A 21,079-nucleotide genomic window follows, 5' to 3' on the forward strand; every position below is an offset into this window, starting at 1 on the left:
TTTAGTATTATGTTACTATGATATTCAAATTTATGTAGATTTATAAACTAAAAAATTATTTTGCTTATAAAAAGCAAAAATATCTAAGGTGTTCCCACCTCTAGAATCAATAGTAATGATTGATCCTACAAAAAAAATGTTGTGGTAAATTTCTATTTCTAGGGTTAGTTCGTTAAATGAGTATTTATATTTACCAGATGTCAATAATACCATTGATGCTATTCAAAATAGAGGAAATATTACACTTTTCAGTTATGTGCAATTTTTTCAAACAATTACAACATTCTGTGTCAGTAATAAGCAATACCATTAGTGATTCCCTATTATTGATTCAGAATAATCACTTTTTCTAGCTAGCAATGGTCAAATCCTCCATAAATCTGACATCTGTTTCTCTTTATTGATCATTTAGCAGAATATTTAAAGCAACAAATTTAATTTAATTTTACTTCTTTGTTTATGAAACTCCTTACTATAATGGATAAGGAACATTTGCACATACTCACATTTGGTCAGTGTAAACTCTCTATTTCTTAATTACTAAGGAAATAATTTCTGTGTACAAAAAAGTCTCAGAGCTTTCTTTTCCCTCTATTGTCTGTTTTACTTGTTGGCTTTATGCACTATGTCTTTCTGTCTGTATGTCTACCTTTTTTCCTTTCTCTTTCTCTCTCTCTTCAGTCTCTCCCATTTATACAGGAAATGTATTGATCTAGTTTTCCATTCTCTCTCAGAAGCCCACAAACTCATCCTTGTTACTGTCAAGTCATCCTCAGTCTGTGTAATTGGTCCCTGTGTGAATGGTGATGAGTACTGACTCTCCCTTGTATTCTCCAAGTGACTTTCACCCATTTTCATGAATCTGCAATCATGTGAATCACCATAAAGTTCCATTGTTTGAATATTTCATGGAATCACTATTGTTTTTTCTCATTAATTATTTGGAGAAAGTTGTTTCACATTTGAAGGAAGTAGATTTTTTTATTTATATTTTTATGTTTTTCATTTTTTTAGAAGAGGAGGAAGGAAGAATGGAAGACATAAACTACTATATCTTAGAATTTGTAATGAAAATATAAAATCCAACTCATATAATCCTAGTTCAAAAGAGATATTTCCAAATATGTATATTTATTAACTTCAATTCAGAGACTTAAATAATGATACTCAAGAAATAAACTTTATGAATGACACACTACCTATGATAGGTAATAGAAAAATAAAAGCTTTACTAGTTCAAATTAATAGGAATTTTCCATCTTCTTTAATTTCATTTTACTGAGGAATCACCTCATCATCTTTAATTCTATCCTTAATTTTTATCTCTGAAAAAGTGGATTGTCTTTCAAATGCTTACTAGATATATTTTCTTTTTTGTTGTTGTTGTAAAAAGACAATAGGTGTAAACCAGCAGATAGATATTCCTTTATACAATTTCAGTTTTTATGTTGATTTTTGGCCAATTTACATTTTATTCTAAGAAGACAGATTAGAATAAATGTTTTCCCCAAGTAGTATTTGGCACATCTTAGTTTACTGCACTTGTATAACTATTTTAAATTTCTTATTATTAATTACAATGATCATAGTTTTAAAAACAATTCCACAGTCCATGCATTTTTCATGCTTTTAGCCTCCTGGGAAAAATTAGGAAGTGTTCACAAAATTTCAGCACCCATTGGGGATCAGGATGTCAAAATGTAGAAATAAAATCTCTCAGCTATGTAGACTGAGTTATGACTGCTTTGTTTGCAATTTGGTAACCAAATTAAATCAAATTCCTTCATGAATTGTTCAAGCATTGTGAGACTTGGGGGCATTTTGCTACATTAGGTTACTTTAGCATTTGTATGGATTAAAATCATATACTTAAGTCATCTCATCCTCAACTTTGTATTTTAATAATAGCTAATAAGCAAGTGAAATTACTCCTTATAAAGAAAGAATACTTGGAGTGAAGAATTTACATGAGCTGAAGAGCTCAATACAATGAAAATTCTAATGGGCTAGAGTCACAAGAACCAGAGTGTTGGTCAGTTGTACCAATCCCTAGTTTGATCTTGAACAATTCCTAACCTTTCTCTCTGTGAAACAGGCATAACAACATATGACTCTATGTACCTTTTATCTAAAGTGTTGTAATGAGGATTAAAAAAAAGACAATTTGTATTACACAATTTGTAAAACATTTTATTCTAAAATATTAAATATAACTTTGAAATGAGTAATAATTTTAAAATGTATAAGAAAATATTATGAGAATGTCACTTTCAAATTTAAAAAAAATTGATATTTATTATAAACAAATAATTTAAGTTAGAAGAGACTTCAGAAATCAGCTGGCCCAACATATTCCTTATTAAAAATTTGTTCTATAAGGTCCTTTATAGTTATCAAAGCTTTTCTTCACGATGCCTCTTCATGGGGGTAGCTGGGTAGCTCAGTGGATTGAGACCCAAGCCTAGAGACAGGAGGTCCTAGATTCAAATCTGGCCTCAGACACTTCCCAATTGTGTGACCCTGGGCAAGTCACTTGACCCCCATTGCCTAGCCCTTACCATTCTTCTGCCTTGGAGCCAATACACAGTATTGATTCCAAGATGGAAGGTAAGGGTTTAAAAAAACTCTATTCTGTGAGCAGTGGGGACTTGCTGCCAGTAGGGGCTTTAGGTGGACATCCAGGCTGCGGGGAGCTTGGGGCTGCGCTGAGCCACCTAACTCTCCGGCCAGAGCCCCCAGTGCTGAGGCGCAGTACCTCTCTTCGACGACTCGGTGGCTTCGCTGGTCCCCCTACCCTGATAACCATTCGGTCAGAGCCCCCTCCCACCTATGGCCCCTTTCTCACGTCTGCCAGGTCCCTGGAGTCTGTCCACTCTGATGACAAAATGGCTCATCACACACTTCTCTTGGGGTCTGGCCATGTTGGGCTCCGGAACCTCGGTAATAGGTGCTTCCTGAATGCTGTGTTACAGTGTCTCAGCAGTACACTGGCGCTTCGGGACTTTTGTCTTCGAAGAGACTTTCGGCTGGAGGTGCCTAGTGGGGGCCGTGCCCAACAAGAACTTACTGAAGCCTTTGCAGATGTGCTGGGAGCTCTGTGGCACCCTGACTCCTGTGAAGCTGTGAACCCTACACGTTTCCGCACTGTCTTCCAGAAATATGTCCCTTCTTTCTCCGGATACAGCCAGCAGGATGCCCAGGAGTTCCTGAAGCTCCTCATGGAGCGGCTACATCTAGAGATCAACCGGAGGGGCTGCCGTGCCCATCCCATCTTGACTGATACTCCAGCCCCCTCTCTACCCCGACGAGGGGGGGCCCTGCTTGAAGAGCCTGAGCTGAGGATGTTTTCCATGGTTTGTGACAGTGATGATGATCGAGCCAATCTAATGTGGACAGCAAAATCATGGACCTGTTTGTTGGCCAGTTGAAAAGTTGCCTCAAGTGCCAGGCCTGTGGGTATAGATCTACAACCTTTGAGGTTTTTTGTGATCTGTCCCTGCCCATCCCTAAGAAAGGGTTTGCTGGGGGAAAGGTGTCTCTGAGGGATTGTTTTTAGCCTCTTCACCAAGGAAGAAGAATTGGAGTCAGAGAATGCCCCGGTTTGTGACAGCTGTCGGCAGAGAACTCGGAGCACCAAACAACTAACTGTGCAGAGATTCCCCCGGATCCTTGTGCTTCACCTGAATCAGTTTTCCGCATCCAGAGGCTCCATTAAAAAAAGTTCTGTTGGTGGTGACTTCCCCCTGCAGCTACTGAGGCTAGTGGACTTTGCCAGTGATAAAGCTGGGAGTCCAGTGTACCAGCTATATGCCCTTTGCAACCATTCGGGCAGCGTCCACTATGGTCACTGTGTCGGGGCCAGACTAGTTGACATGTCTACAATGACTCTCGTGTCTCCCCTGTCAGTGAAAACCAGGTGGCCTCCAGTGAGGGCTACGTGCTGTTTTACCAGTTGATGCAGGAGCCAGCTCGGTGCCTGTGATATTCCCTCCAAGTCCCAGGACCTGTGAAGCCCTCTTGATGCCCATAAATCCCAGGCCTCCCATTTACCTCAGAGACGTCTATTTTTGTGTCTTTTTAATCTGGGAGGGGCTGTCTCCCCTGTATTTTTTTTTATTAAAAACAACCCCATAACCCCTGGAGGCTTCCCCTTGCCTCCCAGACCCATGTACAGAGCTGCCCAACCTCTTGCCCCTGTACAGCCCCCATTCCCACTGCAGGCTCACTTTTTGTGAATAAATTTAATTAAAAAATTCATATGAAAAAAATGCCTATTCATAAGTTACCTTCTGCCACCAAGTCTACTTTTTCCATATAGGGATAAAACTATTAGAAATTGTCTAAAATTCTTACTCATGATTCTAGTCCTTTTCTCTCAAACCAATCAGGATAAACATGTTCTCTCTTTTATGTGGTAGTCCTTCACATATTTGAAAGTTTAAACTGTCTTAAACTTTTCAGAATATTAAAAAGAAAACCCTCTCCTCCTCTTTCAGGAACCTGTCTCTTCTCTTATCCTTTCATCATCATGATCAACTTTTACTGGATGATAATAACAACAATCTGTGGGAATTGAATCCCAATTTGCATCCCTTTTCTTCATACTCTAACATCAGTTTTGGAGTATTTTGTCTAGTGATTTGGGTTTCCATTCAGCCTCCACTCTTTGATAGGGTTAAGAACAAGCCTAAGGAAGATGCCTAGTGACTCCCTGCCTTACTGAAAGATGCTTTTTTTTTTTGTCTCACATTACTCCTGGACTCCAAAAGGCTGGCCTCTGACCTGAACTGAGGACAACTGTCCAAAACTGATATATCCAGGGGCATAAGTTAGGGATCGAGGAAGCAGTGAACCCTCTCTTTCCTGGTGAGGCTGTGTGCACTTTCTTTTAGCCAAGAAGCAGGAGTGAACAGAGATATGTGGTGAGCAGTGAGCTCTGGTTAGCTAGATGCCCTGCAATGTGATTATATGCCTTTTCCTTTTCTGACCTGCTTTTCATTATTTAATGAGTATAAATTAATATATAGTCTTGAGAGAATTTTAATCTTAACAAATATCAAAAAGAGGCTTAAGGTTTATTTAGTGATTTACGTATATGATTGAGATGATCTTCTGAATATACTTTAGCTTGTCTGTCTTTCTTAAAATCATTGTACAAGTTACTTCAGATATATTATGACAATAGCAAAGTAGGTAAGAATTATTAATTTTCTTGACTGTCATTTGACTTTGTTGCCTTATTTTAAGATCACAATTCATTAAAGCACAATATCTATTTTACAAGGACTATCATCTATCTCCTCTTAAACAGTGTCTTGGACTCTAACCTGGAACCACCTTGACCTCTAGTAGGCGAGCTTTCATCTTATCTTCTGTGGTCTTTATTAAACTTGCCTTCCAGACCATCTCCAGACCATTTTACTATATGCACCCTCCCACCTAACACATTCAATTTTTGGCATTCCCTTATATGTTATTTCCCTTCACTAAAATCTAAAAGTAAAGTACTTTGAGAGCAATAATGATCTTGTTTGCATTTTTGAATTTCCAGGGATTCTCTGATTCATCCTTTATCTCTGCCTATCTCTGTATCTGTCTATCTGTCTGTCTCTCTCTCCCCCTTCTTATGTCTCTACCATGCTGTATTTGTGAAATTGATTTTTTGAAACCCAAATTTACAATTTTAGATTGATCTTGTATTATTATTTATATTAATATATTAATCTTATTTTATTTTGCATGTAATGTTAACCTATCAAGACTGTTTAGATCCACAATCTGTCATGCAGTATATTAGCTATTCCTGCAAGCCTCATGCCATTTGTGTATTTGATGAACACGTCACCTGTAGTTTCATTATTAAAAATGTTTTTCAGCACAAGGACAAGAACAGGACCATTCCAGAATCATTGCACTAAATAACTTCCCTTAACTTAGCATTTAGTCATTAATCACTATTCTTTGGATCTAATCACTTAGCCCATTCTGAATCAACTTAACTCTTCTCTCATAGATCCCTGACCTCTGTTAAATAAAATGACCACAGGATCATAGAGTTGAAGAGACAGATGGGAATTCAATGGCCATTTAATTCAAATCACACTTTAATAATTTATCTTCTTCACTGATAGATGTTCATTGAGCCTTTGCCCGAAGACCCACAATGTGCTAAAAACTACTCTACCTAAGCATTCTATTTGACTTTTTATAGCTCTACTTTTTTATTTAAAAATACTTTCTTTTTTGTATATCACATATAAATTAACCTTCTTGAAACTTCTAGTCTTCCTTTTCATTATGTCTTCTGGGGCTAAATAGAAGAAATTTCTTCATGTTTTAAAATTCTTGATGACTTTTCAAATTCTTGGGATCTGCTATCATTTCATCACCAATCTTTTCCTTCTCTTAGCTAAATAGTCTCAGTTCCTTCAGTTCATTCTTCTAAAATATGAAGTCAAATCCTTTCACCATTCTGTTTACCATTTCTGTATCTTCTATATATCTTCAAACATCTTGCTAATGTTCTTCCCAGAACTGTCTAGTAGTAGTCTGAACAGGGCAGAATAAAGTATTATATCAAGATTATCACATCTTTATTCCTAGAAGCTTTGTCTTTCTTTTTTATTAACTCCTTTCTATTTATTTATTTAGAATATTTTCCAATGGTTACATGATTCATGATTTTTCCAATCACTTGTCCTTCCCCCTTCCTGCTGACAAGCAATTCCACTGGTTTATATATGTATCAATGTTCAAAACCTATTTTCATGTTATTTATATTGGTAGTAGAAAGATTCTTTAACATCAAAACCCTAATCATGAACCATATGATGAATCATATGTTTTTCTTCTGTGTTTCTGCTCCCAGAAATATTTCCCTGGATGTAGATAGTATTCTTTCTCATAATTTTCTCTGGATTGTCCTGGGTCTAATATTACATTGTTGCTAGTAGAAAAGTCTATTAACTTCAATTGTGCCACCGTGTATCCATCTCTGTGTATAATGTTCTCCTGGTTCTGCTCCTTTAACTCTGCATCAATTCCTGGAGGTCTTTCCAGTTTACATGGAATTCCTCCATTTCATCATTCCTTTGAGCACAATAACATTCCATCACCAACATATACCAAAATTTGTTTCACCGTTCCCCATTTGAAGGAAATACTCTCATTTTCCAATTTTTTGCCTCTACAAAGAGTGCAACTATAAATATTTTTGTACAAGTATTTTTCTTTATTATCTCTTGGGGTAAAAACCCAGCAGTGGTAGGGCTGAATAAAAAGGATAAGCAGTCTTTTAAAGTCCTTTGCGCATAATTTCAAATTTCCCTCCAGAATGGTTGAATCAATTTACAATTCCACCAGTAGTGTATTAGTATCCCAATTTTGCCATATCCCCTCCAACATTTATCACTTTCCTTTGCTGCCATATTGGCCAGTCTGCTAGGTATAATGTGGTACCTCAACGTTGTTTTTATTTGCATTTCTCTAATCAGGAGGGATTTAGAGCACTTTTGCATGTGCTTATTGATAGTTTTGATTTCTTCATGTGAAAACTGCCTACTCATGCCCCTTGACCGTTTGTCAATTGGGGAATGTTATAAAGGGAGGGAAGTCAAAGGGTCTCGAGCCAGTAGCAGGCTAACAGGAGGTTGGTGTTGGTTGTTATGCTGAAGTGGGCAACTTCAGTTGAGTATGAACCTGCTCATTAAAGTACAAGGATAGAAACCCTGAAAGCTGAGTGCCCTGTGAAACCTCACTGCTACCACTAGGCTCCTTTAGGGGGTCAGGCACCCTCCCTGCTGAGGGAACAGCCTCCTATTGGCTATGGCAGATTGGCAGGAAGTGGATGTAGTACTTCCTGCCCCCAGCTGTGGAGTTTATTTGAAGCTTAACACCTCAGAATTCCCTTCTTGTTGCCTGCCCACCTTAGCCTTTGGTAATAAGGGAATTATTATTATTAATTATTAATTCTAATATTATTCTAATTATTAATAAGAGAACAGGATTCTCTGATTAAAGGCTATGGGATTTATTGATCACTGGGGAAGGAACAAGGCAATGGTAAGAGGGCTTGGTAACGCTAATCTGTTGTCATGAAGTCTCTGGCTGAAGCTGGTAGAAGGTCCTTGGAAAGTCTTGGCTGACAGAGGGCTACCAGCTCTAGGCCAGAGCAAAACGCTCTCTGGTTAGAGATTGAGTAGATCTATTGGCTAACCTTGCTCTTGAAGATAGGACCTAAATCCCTACTCTATTCTAAGGCCCAATTACGCATGTTCTTCCTCCCTTCCATCCAGGGCCCAAGGTTTGGGGGTTACAAGCAGTACTCAGGGTGAAGTCAGGGGAAAACAGAACCCAGCCTTGGGTTTCTAGGGTCTTTTATACTCTCAGTTCAACTGACAGTAGGTATCTGCCACATGGCATATGACAACTTCAACATTCCATCCAAGGCAACTGACAGGTTTGACCTAAGTCAAATATGGCAATGCAAAAACCTGTATTACAGGAATGGCTTGATTTTTTTGTTAATTTCACTTGGTTCCTTATATATTTGAGAAATTAAACCTTTGTCAGTGAGCTCTGTTTTAAATATTTTCCCTAGTTTGTGAAGCTTTGCTTTCCATGCATCATAAGACCACATTAGCCTTTTTGACTGCCATATCACATTATTGACAAATATTAATTTCATAGTCTACAAAAATCCTCAGATCATTTTTGATACACTTATCTAACCATGCCTTTATCATGTAGTACTTAAAAGGATATTATAAATCCAAGTTATAAGACTACATATTTCTTCCTTTTAAATTTCATTGGATTAGTTGGTTCCATTTACCTCCAGTCAAATATGTAAGGTTTCACACATAGGAAAGAAAAGAGTTAGTATGCAAAACCGCAGAACACTTTGAAGTACTTAAATAAATTTTAGAAAGAAACTGGCAGTTTTTAATATTCAGCTCTCATTGAGATTTGATATGCTCCTCTAATTACAGGCGATGGCTCTCATGCTCTACCGGTGATTAAACTATCGTCATTTATTATAGTATTTCCCTCAGGTTGATACATAAGAAATCTGATACATCAAATCAAACCATAGTTGGCAGTTTGTATTAGGTTTGACAAGTGTACTGAAAGGAAACTGGTAAATTAAATAGGAAAAGAAGAACGAGAGATTAATTTTTTTCTCTTTGGTCCAAGCTTTTCTGGTACCTTAATAAGAACAAACCCCCCACATCTGCTTCACTTAAATTGGTAGAAATCTTTGAAGTAAAGTTCAGTCAAATTCTGTTATTTGATGTATGTGTGTGTGAGTATATGCATGTATTTCCCCCAAAAGGGAAAAGCACTCACAGATCAGCCTGACTTTAGTGAAAAAATTGCTTTGTTAGGGTTTTTGATTTATATCTTTCAAGACTGAATGGACATGTACATATTTCAAGAGTATGAATGTGGAAAAGAGGAATATTTTTAAAGTATATTTTCAAATCAAGTTAAATAAGAAAGGAACAGAAATCATATGAAGTCATAATATTTAAAGTGAAAGTCCAAAATGAAAAATGCCTTTCAATGAGATTAAAAATGTGTGGCTTCATTATTATTTTCTTATAGGAAAACAAGTTATCAAATTTATTCACAATATAAATTATAATTTTTCATTTAGTTCTTAATTATGCACTCTGTAGTTTCAGCTTCTCATAGAAGAGAATTGTCAAAATAGCAAAAAAAATAATAACCAAAAGAATGATTGGCCTAGTGTGTGTTGCTGATCTAGAAATTATTTTAAAAAATGATACTTTTATGTACATGACAATACAATAGTTACACTATTTGTATAAATTCATCTCTCAAATATAAAATAGGTTATATCTCTTTGAGATGGATATTTTTCTCCAATTATACAAATTGCAACCAATTGATGTTTCCTGAGACTTTTGTTCATTTCCCTTCTTATAAATTACTATAAGAGGTCCACTTAATTCTTAATTTGCTAGATACATGTGGAAATCATGAATAGTTCATGTGTTCCCTCGGGGCCAATTAATGCCCCCCCTTTTTTCCACCCCTCATCTCATATCACACAGATGCCCTCTATTATTATCACTGTCTTCACTGCTATTTCACATGAAGTTGATGCTTCTCCTTGCAAGGAAAAACCTTTTACATGCACAAGTAACTTCATTACATTGTTCCTTCCATAGTAAATTACCTCTGTTCTTCCCACTCTCTCAGTTATCTTCAATTTCCCCCTGTCTACTGACTGCTTTCCTACTCTTTACAAAAATGTCTATGTCTACTCTATTCTTAAAAACTTCAATCTGTCTATATTTGTAGCTATTATGCTGAATATCTCTTCCTATTTGCAAATAAAGTTTCACCAGAAAGCTATCTATAATCTATATCACTACATCCTTTTTACTCTCCTTAACTCTCTGTCTGGTGACTAACCTCAAAATTTAACTGAAACTTCTTTCTCCAAAATTGCCAATGATTTCTTGTTCTAAAAAGTTATTTTATTTTGCTGATCACATGTAATACAAATTCATGTTTCCATTTTCATAAGTTTGAGTTACAAAGTCTGACCCACTCTACCTCCTCTCCCCAACTCATTGAGAAGATAAGCAATTTGATAAAAGTTATAGATGTACAGTCAAGCGAAACATTCTAAAAAGGGTTAATGACAACATGGGTAATGTCACGCTTGCCTGTAAGTTGGATTTAAGCAAGGCAGAGTTGCATTAAGTTGTCTGCCTCACTCTTTCTTTCAGAGTCATTGTAGTCCAGTGACAAGGCTAAAGTCAGGAGTAACAGCAATGGTTTGGGATGCAGTGGATGACTATATTACTTTTTAAAATTTTTATTTTGTTTTGTTTTTTAAATTTAAATATTTTATTTTTTTAGAAAAATTTTCCATGGTTACATGATTCTTGTTTTTACTTTCCCCTTCATCCCCCCATATCCAAAGCACATTTCCATTAGTTTTGACATGTATCATCAATTGAGACCTATTTCCATATTATTGATAGTTGCATTGGTATGGTTGTTTCAGGTCTACATCCCCAACCATTTCCGAATCAACCCATGGGTTCAAGCCGTTGTTTCTCTTCTGTATTTCCACTCCTATAGTTCTTCCTCTAAATGTGGGTAGTGTTCTTTACCATAAGTCCCTCAGAATTGTCCTGGGTCATTGCATTGATGCTAGTACAGAAGTCCATTTCATTCGATTTTACCACAGTGTATCAGTCTCTTTGTACAATGTTCTTCTGGCTCTACTCCCTTCACTCTGCATCAATTCCTAGAGGTCTTTCCAGTTCACTTGGGATTCTTCCAGTTTATTATTTCTTTGAGCACAATAGTATTCCATCGCCAGCATATACCACAATTTTTTCAGCCATCCCCCAATTTAAGGGCATACTCTCATTTTCCATTTTTTTTTTTGCCACCACAAAAAGGACGGCTATAAATATTTTTGTACAAGGCAAAAGTCAGGGGTACCAGCAATGGTCTGTGATACAGTGGATGACTATATTACCTTTTTAATTTTTTTTAAATTTAAAATTTAAATATTTTTTATTTTTGGAAAATTTTATTTAATTGATTAATTTAGAATTTTTTTCCATGATTACACAATTCATGTTCTTTCCCTTCCCTCCCCCCTACCCTCTCTATGGTCAATGTGCCTTTCCTCTAGGTTTTACATGGATCAAGACCTATTTTCCATATTATTGATATTTGCACTAGGGTGATCACTGAGTCTACATCCCTAATCATAACCCCATTGACCCATGTGATAAAGCAGTTGTTTTTCTTCTGTGTTTCTGCTCCCACATTTCTTCCTCTGAGTGTTGTGGTGCAAAAGGTGCAAATCAACCCTGCAAAGCCTTACTGCAGAATTTCTGACAGTCAAAAAGGGTTTAGAACCCTGACTAGAGGCAGTTGACCTTGGAGACTCAGTCAGAGCCAGGACAGTCAACTGAGCTCAATCTTTGGGCTGAAAACCTGGTCTTGATTCTGCAGCTTTTCTCTTAAGATTTGTAGCTTAGCTAATTCCTATGGATCTCCCTGACCTTCCCTATCCCAATCACCATTTCCTTTCCTAATTTCCTGTCATTTTGGGAGAAGGGTGGATTTGGGTAGTAGCAAGCAAACTCTGAAGACTTAGTTTCTCTGTAGTCAAGTAGGGCTTACCCTTGATACAAATTATCTCCTGAATCATTGTATGCAACTTTCCTAATCTTAAAGGCAACAAAACCTCCCAAGACTCAGTGGGGCAGGTCCTGTCTCAGACTCACATTCCTGTGTCCCTCCCCCACCTGAAGCTTTTCCCTAGGCAGCTGTTAGAGATACCTTGTATCCCTCTGTCCTCTACAATCAACCCTGAAATTCAATAAACCCAGTTGTCATTTAATCAAAACTTTGGCTAAATCATTGGTTGAATGATAAAAGAGGGAGAAGGAGAGAGAGAAAGGAATAGTTTCTCTCTGGGTCCTGAGGGGAGATGGAGGCATCCATCTTGGAGGAAGTAGTGATCTCTATACTTCCTCTGGACTCTTCCTCATGAACCTGAGAAACTGACTAGAAAGCTCTCTAGTCAGTTTCAAACCATTTCTGGTTGGCCCTAACCTTTTGTCTGTAGAAGTGCCTTTCCTATCTCCTATCTGAAGGGTTCAGTCTATTTCCCTTCAGTGTCTCTGTTGCAAACCTGTGTACCCAGTTTGTGTCTCCCTGCTGCAGCTGCCTGCCCAACTACCTCATCCTCTCCCTTTGCATGTTATATTCAATGTCTTATATTTCCCTAAACTCAGTCATTCCCTTACACCTCCTACCACCTCAATTTAGTATCTCCATCATTGTACCCTCCTTTTCCCACCTACTGATTTAGGGACTCACAAACCCCATCCACTTGCCTTATACCTTATTACAACTAGCCAACCCTTTACCTTTTTAAATCACATATTACAACTTGGAGCGTTGTTAGTAAAAAAACCTGCAAATCTTCTGAAACACCCAAAATGAATCTTGCAAGGATTACTTTTATTTTGTGCAGTGTCTCCATAATGGCTTGGTCTTTCATGCAAGGTCTTTGCAACTTTTGGTTCATAAAAGTCCCAAATTTAGTGCAATAAATTCTAGAAATATATGATTATTATAAATGGTTTGCCCTTACCCTTGCCAAATGCATATGTTTCATCCCTATGGCTATTGCAATAATCTTATCTCTTTGGCAATTCCTAGGAATTTCTAAGTCAGTTTTGACTTACCTGTGGCAATACTTTAAGACAACTCCTGCTAAAATTGATGATGACTCTGGGGAACTAGTAGAGAACATCAAGCTACTGTTCCAAGTATTAAAGCAAATTAGAGAGGGAAAGGAATTATATAAGCACACAACCCTCCAAATGGAGATTGTGGAATCAAAATTTTTAGGGAGCAATAACACCACTGAAGATCAACTAATAACAAATGCTGTAGTCTCTGTGTTACCAATTGTGGACAGAACCATTGTACAACCAGAAGAGGGGGTGGTGCACATAAAGACATACAAGGCATTCACTCCAAGTGATATGAAGGTCCTAAAAAGATGCTTTCCCAAGTTTTTTGAGAAATCTCACAAAAGCATCAAGGAGCTCAAAAGGGTATTCACATTGTTCAATCCTAGTTTTGCTGATGTTGAATTTCTTTTGGGGGAATTTTACTCTTCCTCAGAAAAGGAAAAATTCCTCAATGAAACAAGGATGAACCCAAATTTGGAATCATGACTGCTTGTTCATTAAGACCTAGATTTTACCTAGCATGCCAACACGAGATATTTAATGAGGTGCAGAACAGACTTGTTGAGGCAATGAGATCGAATGCTAAAAGACCAAACACATGGCAAAAATTCAAAAAGCTAAAACAAGGGGAGGAAGAGCACCTGAGTAGTTTTCTGGATAGGGTAATCGAAGCCGCAGAGATAATTCTTGGTCTCAGAGATACACATGCCCAGAATACCATTGACCACATACGTAGACAGTTTGTGAAGGTAACCTCGATCCCAATACAAAACTACTTTAGGCAGTTATCTACAGTGGGAATCATTGCCACTGGAGTATGTAAGGCAACATGCAGCTTATATTCAAGACTCGAAACAAAAAGAGGCAAGATTTGCTAGACAAACTGAATCTGATAAGGATTAAGTGATAGCTGATCTAAAACATCAATTAAAACAGGCAAAGCGGAAGAAAGAAATTGAGGAGGTGAAAAAATTTGCCCTCCAAACCAGTAGGAGCCAAAATCAGTACAGGCAACCTACTAGCAATACCCAAAGAACAAAATCATGGTCCCCTCATTGTTACCTGTGTGGACGGCTTGGGCACGTCCTTCGATTTTGTAGTATGGACCACTTACCATTCTGAACTTATCTTTGGTGGAGGAAGATGATCTCAAAAACACATACTCCCCAAAGGAAGTGAAGAATTGGAAGAAACATCATGGTGCATACCTTGCTGACGGAGTTTGGCTGGGAACAAATGGAAAACCTATGTTACCTAAATCTCTATATTTCACCTTTTGCAATGCACTACACTAGAAAGGGTATTGTGGAAGTCTGGGCATGGCAGATTCTATCAATAGGTATTGGAATGCAAGGGAAATATATGAAGTTGCTATGAGAGTTTCACAGAGGTACAGAATTTGTATGTATTACAACCAGACAATTACAAAAGTCCACAGTCTTGGAGGAAAACCATTAGCTTATACACCATTTGAATGCTTACAAATTGATTACATCACAATGCCAAGGAATCAATGTTATAGATATGCTTTATTGATAGTGGATAGATTAACTAAGAGGCCAGAAGCTTTTCCAGAAGAACATAACACCTCAGTGTTTGTTGTGAAAATCTTACTGAGAGAATTGATACCCAGATTCTCTATTCCTTTATACACTGCATCAGATTCTGGGTCTCATTTCATGAATAAAATTTAGCTACAGTTTATGAAACCTTAGGAGTCAAACCACATGTTCACTCAATATTTAGACCACAGTCGAAAGGGCAGATTGAACGCTTGAATAAATCTTTGAAGACTCTAGTAGCAAAAATCTGTGCAGAATCTCACATGAAATGGCCTGATGCATTACCATTGGCACTATTTCGCCTAAGATCCCAACCCAACAGCATTACACACATATCTCTGTTCGAAATACTATATGGACATCCACCATTCCATGGCAAATCACCTCAAAGCATTCACAAATTATCACACCTGGGTATGGAATGCAAACTCTATGACTATATTAAATTACTCAAGCAATGATTAAATCAACTCCATAAATTAGGCTTGGTACATCAAAGAGTACCCTTTGGCTTTAGTCTACACAACTTCGAACCTGGAAATTATGTTTACATCAGAAACTTCGCTAGGAAGTCTGTGTTAGAACCCAAGTGGCTTGGATCATTCTAAATAATTTTAATTACTCCTAGTGCAGTCAAAATTAAAGGAAAGGATCATTGCTTCCATGTCATCCATGTCAAGCCAGCAAAAGACATCTCCCAACAACAACCCCAAGACCCAGATACTATACAGCACAAAGATCAACTAGCACTAACCAATCAGTCAAATAAGTCCTCAGAAATTCCACAGTCTATACATAAGACCATAGAACCAGAGCAGCAATCAGAACAACAATCAGAGCATGAATCAGAACCAGAATTAGACCAAGAGCCAGTAAACAATCAGATATTACACCAAATTGTATACCCAAATGATTATCACAATCCCAATCACTTAGAACAGAGGTCAGCAACATATGGCTCTATAGCCATATCTGGCTCCACCTCCCGACTGGCTAGTCCGGGCAGAGCCCCAGGTTGTGTCCCAGGGGGCCCTTCAGCCCCCGCCCCATATTCCAGTGCATTCCATCTCCATCCTCCTCCTTCTGCAGGCATTTATGGCTCTCAGGGCCAAAAAGGTTGCTGACCGTTGACTTAGAAGAATCATCTATAAACAATTATGACAATGAAAAAGAATCAAAGAAAGAAGACACAACATTTGATTTACAATCAATCCCAGACCTAGAAACTGATAACAATGAATAAATGAAAAGCACAAAGACTTAATCACGAACTCTTTTGTTACCTATAATCATCTGTATTAAACTGCAAAGAAAAAAGAAGAAAAATTATTCACGTTTGATAGATATTTGAACTTTGTTCCTGACACAAGTCAACGCACTAGAACATCAGTTCCAGTGCAAGATGACAAGCGTAGGATAACATCAAACAACACAAGTGAGGCGTTGCTGACTTCACAGATCTTCACAAGGACAGCAAACTTGAGAACTACAAAAGACATCCATGACCGAATACATCAGTCATAAGAAGGACATCCACACTATGAAGAGGGGCATCAGATTTACCTGTTTAATCCACATATTACAGTGTGGATAGAGTTCTTTCTCATAAGTCCTTCATAGCTGTCCTGGATCATTGCATTGCTGCTAGTAGAGAAGTCCATTACGTTGGATTGTACCACAGTGTATCACTTTCTGTGTTCTTCTGGCTCTGTTCCCTTCACTCTGCATCAATTCTTGGAGGTCTTTCCAGTCCACATGGAATTCCTCCAGTTTATTATTCCTTTGAGCACAATAGTATTCCATCGCCAGCATATACCACAATTTGTTCAGCCATTCTCAATTGAAGGGCATACCCTCATTTTCCAGTTTTTTTGCCACCACAAAAAGGGCGGCTATAAATATTTTTGTACAAATCTTTTTAGCTATTATCTCTTTGGGGTACAAACCCAGCAGTGGTATGACTGGATTAAAAGGCAAATATATGGCTATATTACCATTTTTTAAGCTTTATACAATACTTGCTTCAGTTGTTTTCATGGTTATTAGATCAGATTGTTCTCATCTCCCCATTCTTCTTGGGGAAGTCTTTATATCTTAAGAGTAGACATTCCCTTAACAACAATTACTGATAAAACTAGAAAGCAGTTTGGCAAAAACAAGTTATAAATTAATACTTCTTACTGTATACCAAGACAAGATCAAAATAAGTACATATTATAGAAATAAAGGGTCATATTATAAGCAGATTAGGGAATATAGAATCAGTATACTTTTAGATCTATAGATAAGGATAGGATTTATGATGAAAAGTTAAAATGACATGATAATTTTTATTACTTTACATTAAAATTTTTTTGTACAAAAAAGATGCTACCAAGATTAGCAGAAAGGAAGGAAATGGGAAAATTTTACAGCAGATTTCTTTAATAAAGGTCTCATATCTCAAATGTAAGAACTGAGTTAAATTTATAAGAATATAAGAATAAATTTATAAGAATATGAATCATTCTCAATTGATAAATGGATAAAGGATATGAAGTTAGTTTTCAGAAAAACCAAAGCTAGCTTCAGTCATAAATGTGCTAAATCATTCTTCTTTAGAGAAAAGCAAATTAAAATAACTCATAGGTATCACCGCACATATATCAGATTGACAAATATGAAAAAAGTAAACATGAAATGTTGGAAGTGATGTGGAAAATTGGAAACTAATATGTTCTTGGTGGAGTTAGTAATCTAAACATTTTGGAAAGCAATTTTGAGCAAGGCCCAAAGGGCCATAGAACTACATACCCTTTGACACAGAAATACCAATACTAAATGTATCCCAAAGAAATAAAGGAAAAAGGAAGAATTCCTATATGTTCAGAAATATTTAGAGCAACTCTTTTTATGGTGGCAAAGAGTTGGAAATTGAAGTGATGCTCATTATTTGGGAAATAATAGAACAAGTTTTGTTAATGAGATTGTGATGAGATACGATTATGCTATAAAAAATGACAAGCAAGATACCTTAAAAAAACTGAGATTTATATAACCTGATGCAAAATGAAGGAAGTAGAACCCAGCAATCATTGTGCACAGTAACAATAATATTGTACAATAATCAACTGTGAAATGCTTAGCTATTCTCAGCAAAACAAACGTTGGGGGGCAGCTGGGTAGCTCAGTGGATTGAGAGCCAGGCCTAGAGACAGGAGGTCCTAGGTTCAAATCCGGCCTCAAGACACTTCCCAGCTGTGTGACCCTGGGCAAGTCACTTGACCCCCATTGCCTACCCTTACCAATCTTCCACCTATAAAGTCAATACACAGAAGTTAAGGGTTTAAAATAAGAAAAAATTAAAAAAACAAACAAACGTTGAAGATAATTTTGAAAGATAAAATGAAAAAATCACTCAACTTCAGAGAAAGAATTGATGGAGTCTTAATAAAAATTGGAGCATCCTTTTGCTATTTTCTTTATTTTTTTCTGGTTTGTTTTGACCTAGATTTTCTATTGCAATATATATGCCTAATATGGAAGTGTGTTTTCGACTACTTGTTAAAAAGTCTTGGAGATTTTGTGACAAATTTATTAGTAAAGAGAAAGGGAGAAATAAGGTTTCCAGCTTTTCTAACTAAAAGTAATATCAGGTCCCCAATTCAAGTCTGGCTAGGTCCCCTTTATACCACCATTTCCCAGAGATCACAAGTTAGATAAGCATAGTTGGAACAGCTCAGAGAATGCCTGAGAGAACAAAACCAGGCATCCAGGACTGGGATGGAAGTCAAGAGACCTTTTGAATTTCCCTGATGGCTTCAATTGCCCCAAGGCCTTTATGCATCATATTTCCATGATCTCTGGGACCTTCCCAGCTTAGAAATCTGGTTGACCCTTCTGGGAGCCCAGACATGTGTGTCATTCTGAGATTGGACTGGGTTGGAGGTCCACTATATATTTAATTCATTGTGCATGTAAAATTCATATCTTGCCTCCTCCTCAGAGAAGAGGGGAGGGAATTTGTTTAGTTGGAATTCTAAAATTATGAAAAAAATTGACATTAAAATTATTTCCAAAGTACTTGGGAAAAAACAAAATATAAACAATCTTTAAAAAATAAAATAAGTTTAAAATGATATGCTTATTGACTGAATTTTGCCAATATATTTCTTTGATAATTTCCTTTATGTTAGCTCTTATAATTCCTTGTTTTTAAAGTTTTGTGATGGACTTATAAACACCAATCACTTCTCTATTTGTTTGTTTTGAAAATCATCATTTTAATACTTTAGAGATTCTGATTCACATGAAAAATCCAAACAAGAATTTGAACTCATTTTAAAATTTGAATTTGATTGTGTTCTATTCATCTCAGTCTAATCAAATTATTGTTTTATTTTCCTTTATAATATTTACATGTTTCTGGGGACTCGTTACACTGGCAGTGATTGAAAGCTGCTGATGTTGTCTCACCCAGTATAATTTTTGCCTCCTTTTTTTAATACTTCATAAAAGTGATATCTAACATGTTGGCAGGCTTTTGATGCATTTAATATTTCATAGAGATGAGCAGAGCACAGAACTTGTACATCTGTCACTCCTAATTCACTATAAATGACTGGCCTACTGCCTTTACCAGCAATATATGTCCCAGATAATGTCTTTTAAACTGCTTATTTCATGGACATCATCATTGATAATAAAACAAAGCCTGCTTGAAATGATCATATCTTTCCATTCCTTATGACCTCAACTGAGAATTGATTCTTTAGAGATCACCTTGATTGAGCTAAAAAAATTCATTTACAGAATACTTAGTAAGATATCTGGTGGGACTCTGAGAAGCTGGAGATCTTTTCCAGTAATGACAATACTTGTCATTACTGGAATTTGACACACTAGCTCTCTTTCTTTTTTTCATTCAGTTTTAGGCCTGATTTTGTTTTTAAATTATGGAAACTCATTGATTTTAATGTGGACATTGCCATGGATACTATAAATCTTTTTCCCTGAGTTCACTTTGTCAGGCAAATATTGCAGTTATGCCTTAAATGCTCTAAAGTCTGTAAAGTACTTTTTTTAACCTTTACTTTCCATCTTAGAATTAATACTCTGTATTGGTTCAAAGGCAGATGAATGGTAAGAGCTAAGCAATGTTGGGTGTAATGACTTGCCCAGGGACATATAGCTGGGAAGTGTCTGAATCCAGATTTGAACCCAATACCTCCTTTCTTTAGGCCTGGATTTCAATTCACTGAGCCACCTAACTGCCCACAAAGTAATTTAAATACATTATTATATTTCAATTCTCAACAGATCTATATTCAGGGTACTTTAAATATCATTATCCCTATTCTACAGGTGAAGTAACATATCTTCAGAGATTTTGAGATTATCTAATTTCTAATTTGAGATCACTAAATTTCTGCCAGGTGCTTAATCTGAATTTAGGTCAAACTAACTCAAAGTCCACAAAACTATTCATTACTTCACATTAGCTCATTCATTTTCTTTTCTTAGACAAAATAATAGTTTTCTCTAGAACTAAATTGGCCAGAGACCCTTTATTTTGGTTCAGAGCATTTCACACCTGCCCACCTATATATAAGGAATAATAAGTAAGTTGATAAATTAATGATTAAATTAATAAACCAAGTATGTGTATAATAGACATATCTATATGTATACAAATATATGTCAACGTATTTATATGTAGACTTACATGCATAGATGAGATACACAAATGGATGTGTGTGTATGTATATTCAGGATTCCTTGTTTATTTTGGGGCAGCTATTCATTTCACTGTGACTAGCAATCCTCCCAAACTAAGATGTGCACTAATTAAAGTAATGAGATGATTAATGCCAGCACAATAACAAGCAACTGAGGCTACAGAAAGCTTGTTACAGTCAGATGGTCTAGGATTGATTCCCAGCTTCACAATTAATTTCTCTGGGCAACTCGTGCTAATCCACTTGCTCTCTCTAAGGTTTAGCTCCCTCTTTTTATAAATGTAAGAGTTGGATGAGATTATCTTAAGGTCCATTTTATATATATATATATATATATGTACATAAAACCTCATTTAATCCTCAAAATAGCCCTAGGAGGTAAAAGCTATTATGATCCCATTATGTGGATAAAAAAAAAATTGATGTTTAATGAGTTGCCTAGGTCTACATATCTAAGACAGTATTCAAATTATGATCTTCTTGACTACAAGTTCAATTCACTATCCACTGAACCATCTACTTTCTGGAAAAT

At 36.6% G+C, this 21,079-nt stretch overlaps 1 pseudogene; it reads left to right on the top strand.

Moving 5' to 3' along the window:
* The window catches only part of LOC123248263, a 140,097-nt pseudogene extending 135,898 nt beyond the window's left edge, over positions 1-4,199 (top strand).
* The last annotated feature ends 16,880 nt before the right edge of the window (positions 4,200-21,079 follow it).

Source organism: Gracilinanus agilis, chromosome 1 (assembly GCF_016433145.1).
Source record: "Gracilinanus agilis isolate LMUSP501 chromosome 1, AgileGrace, whole genome shotgun sequence".
Lineage (NCBI taxonomy): Eukaryota > Metazoa > Chordata > Mammalia > Didelphimorphia > Didelphidae > Gracilinanus > Gracilinanus agilis.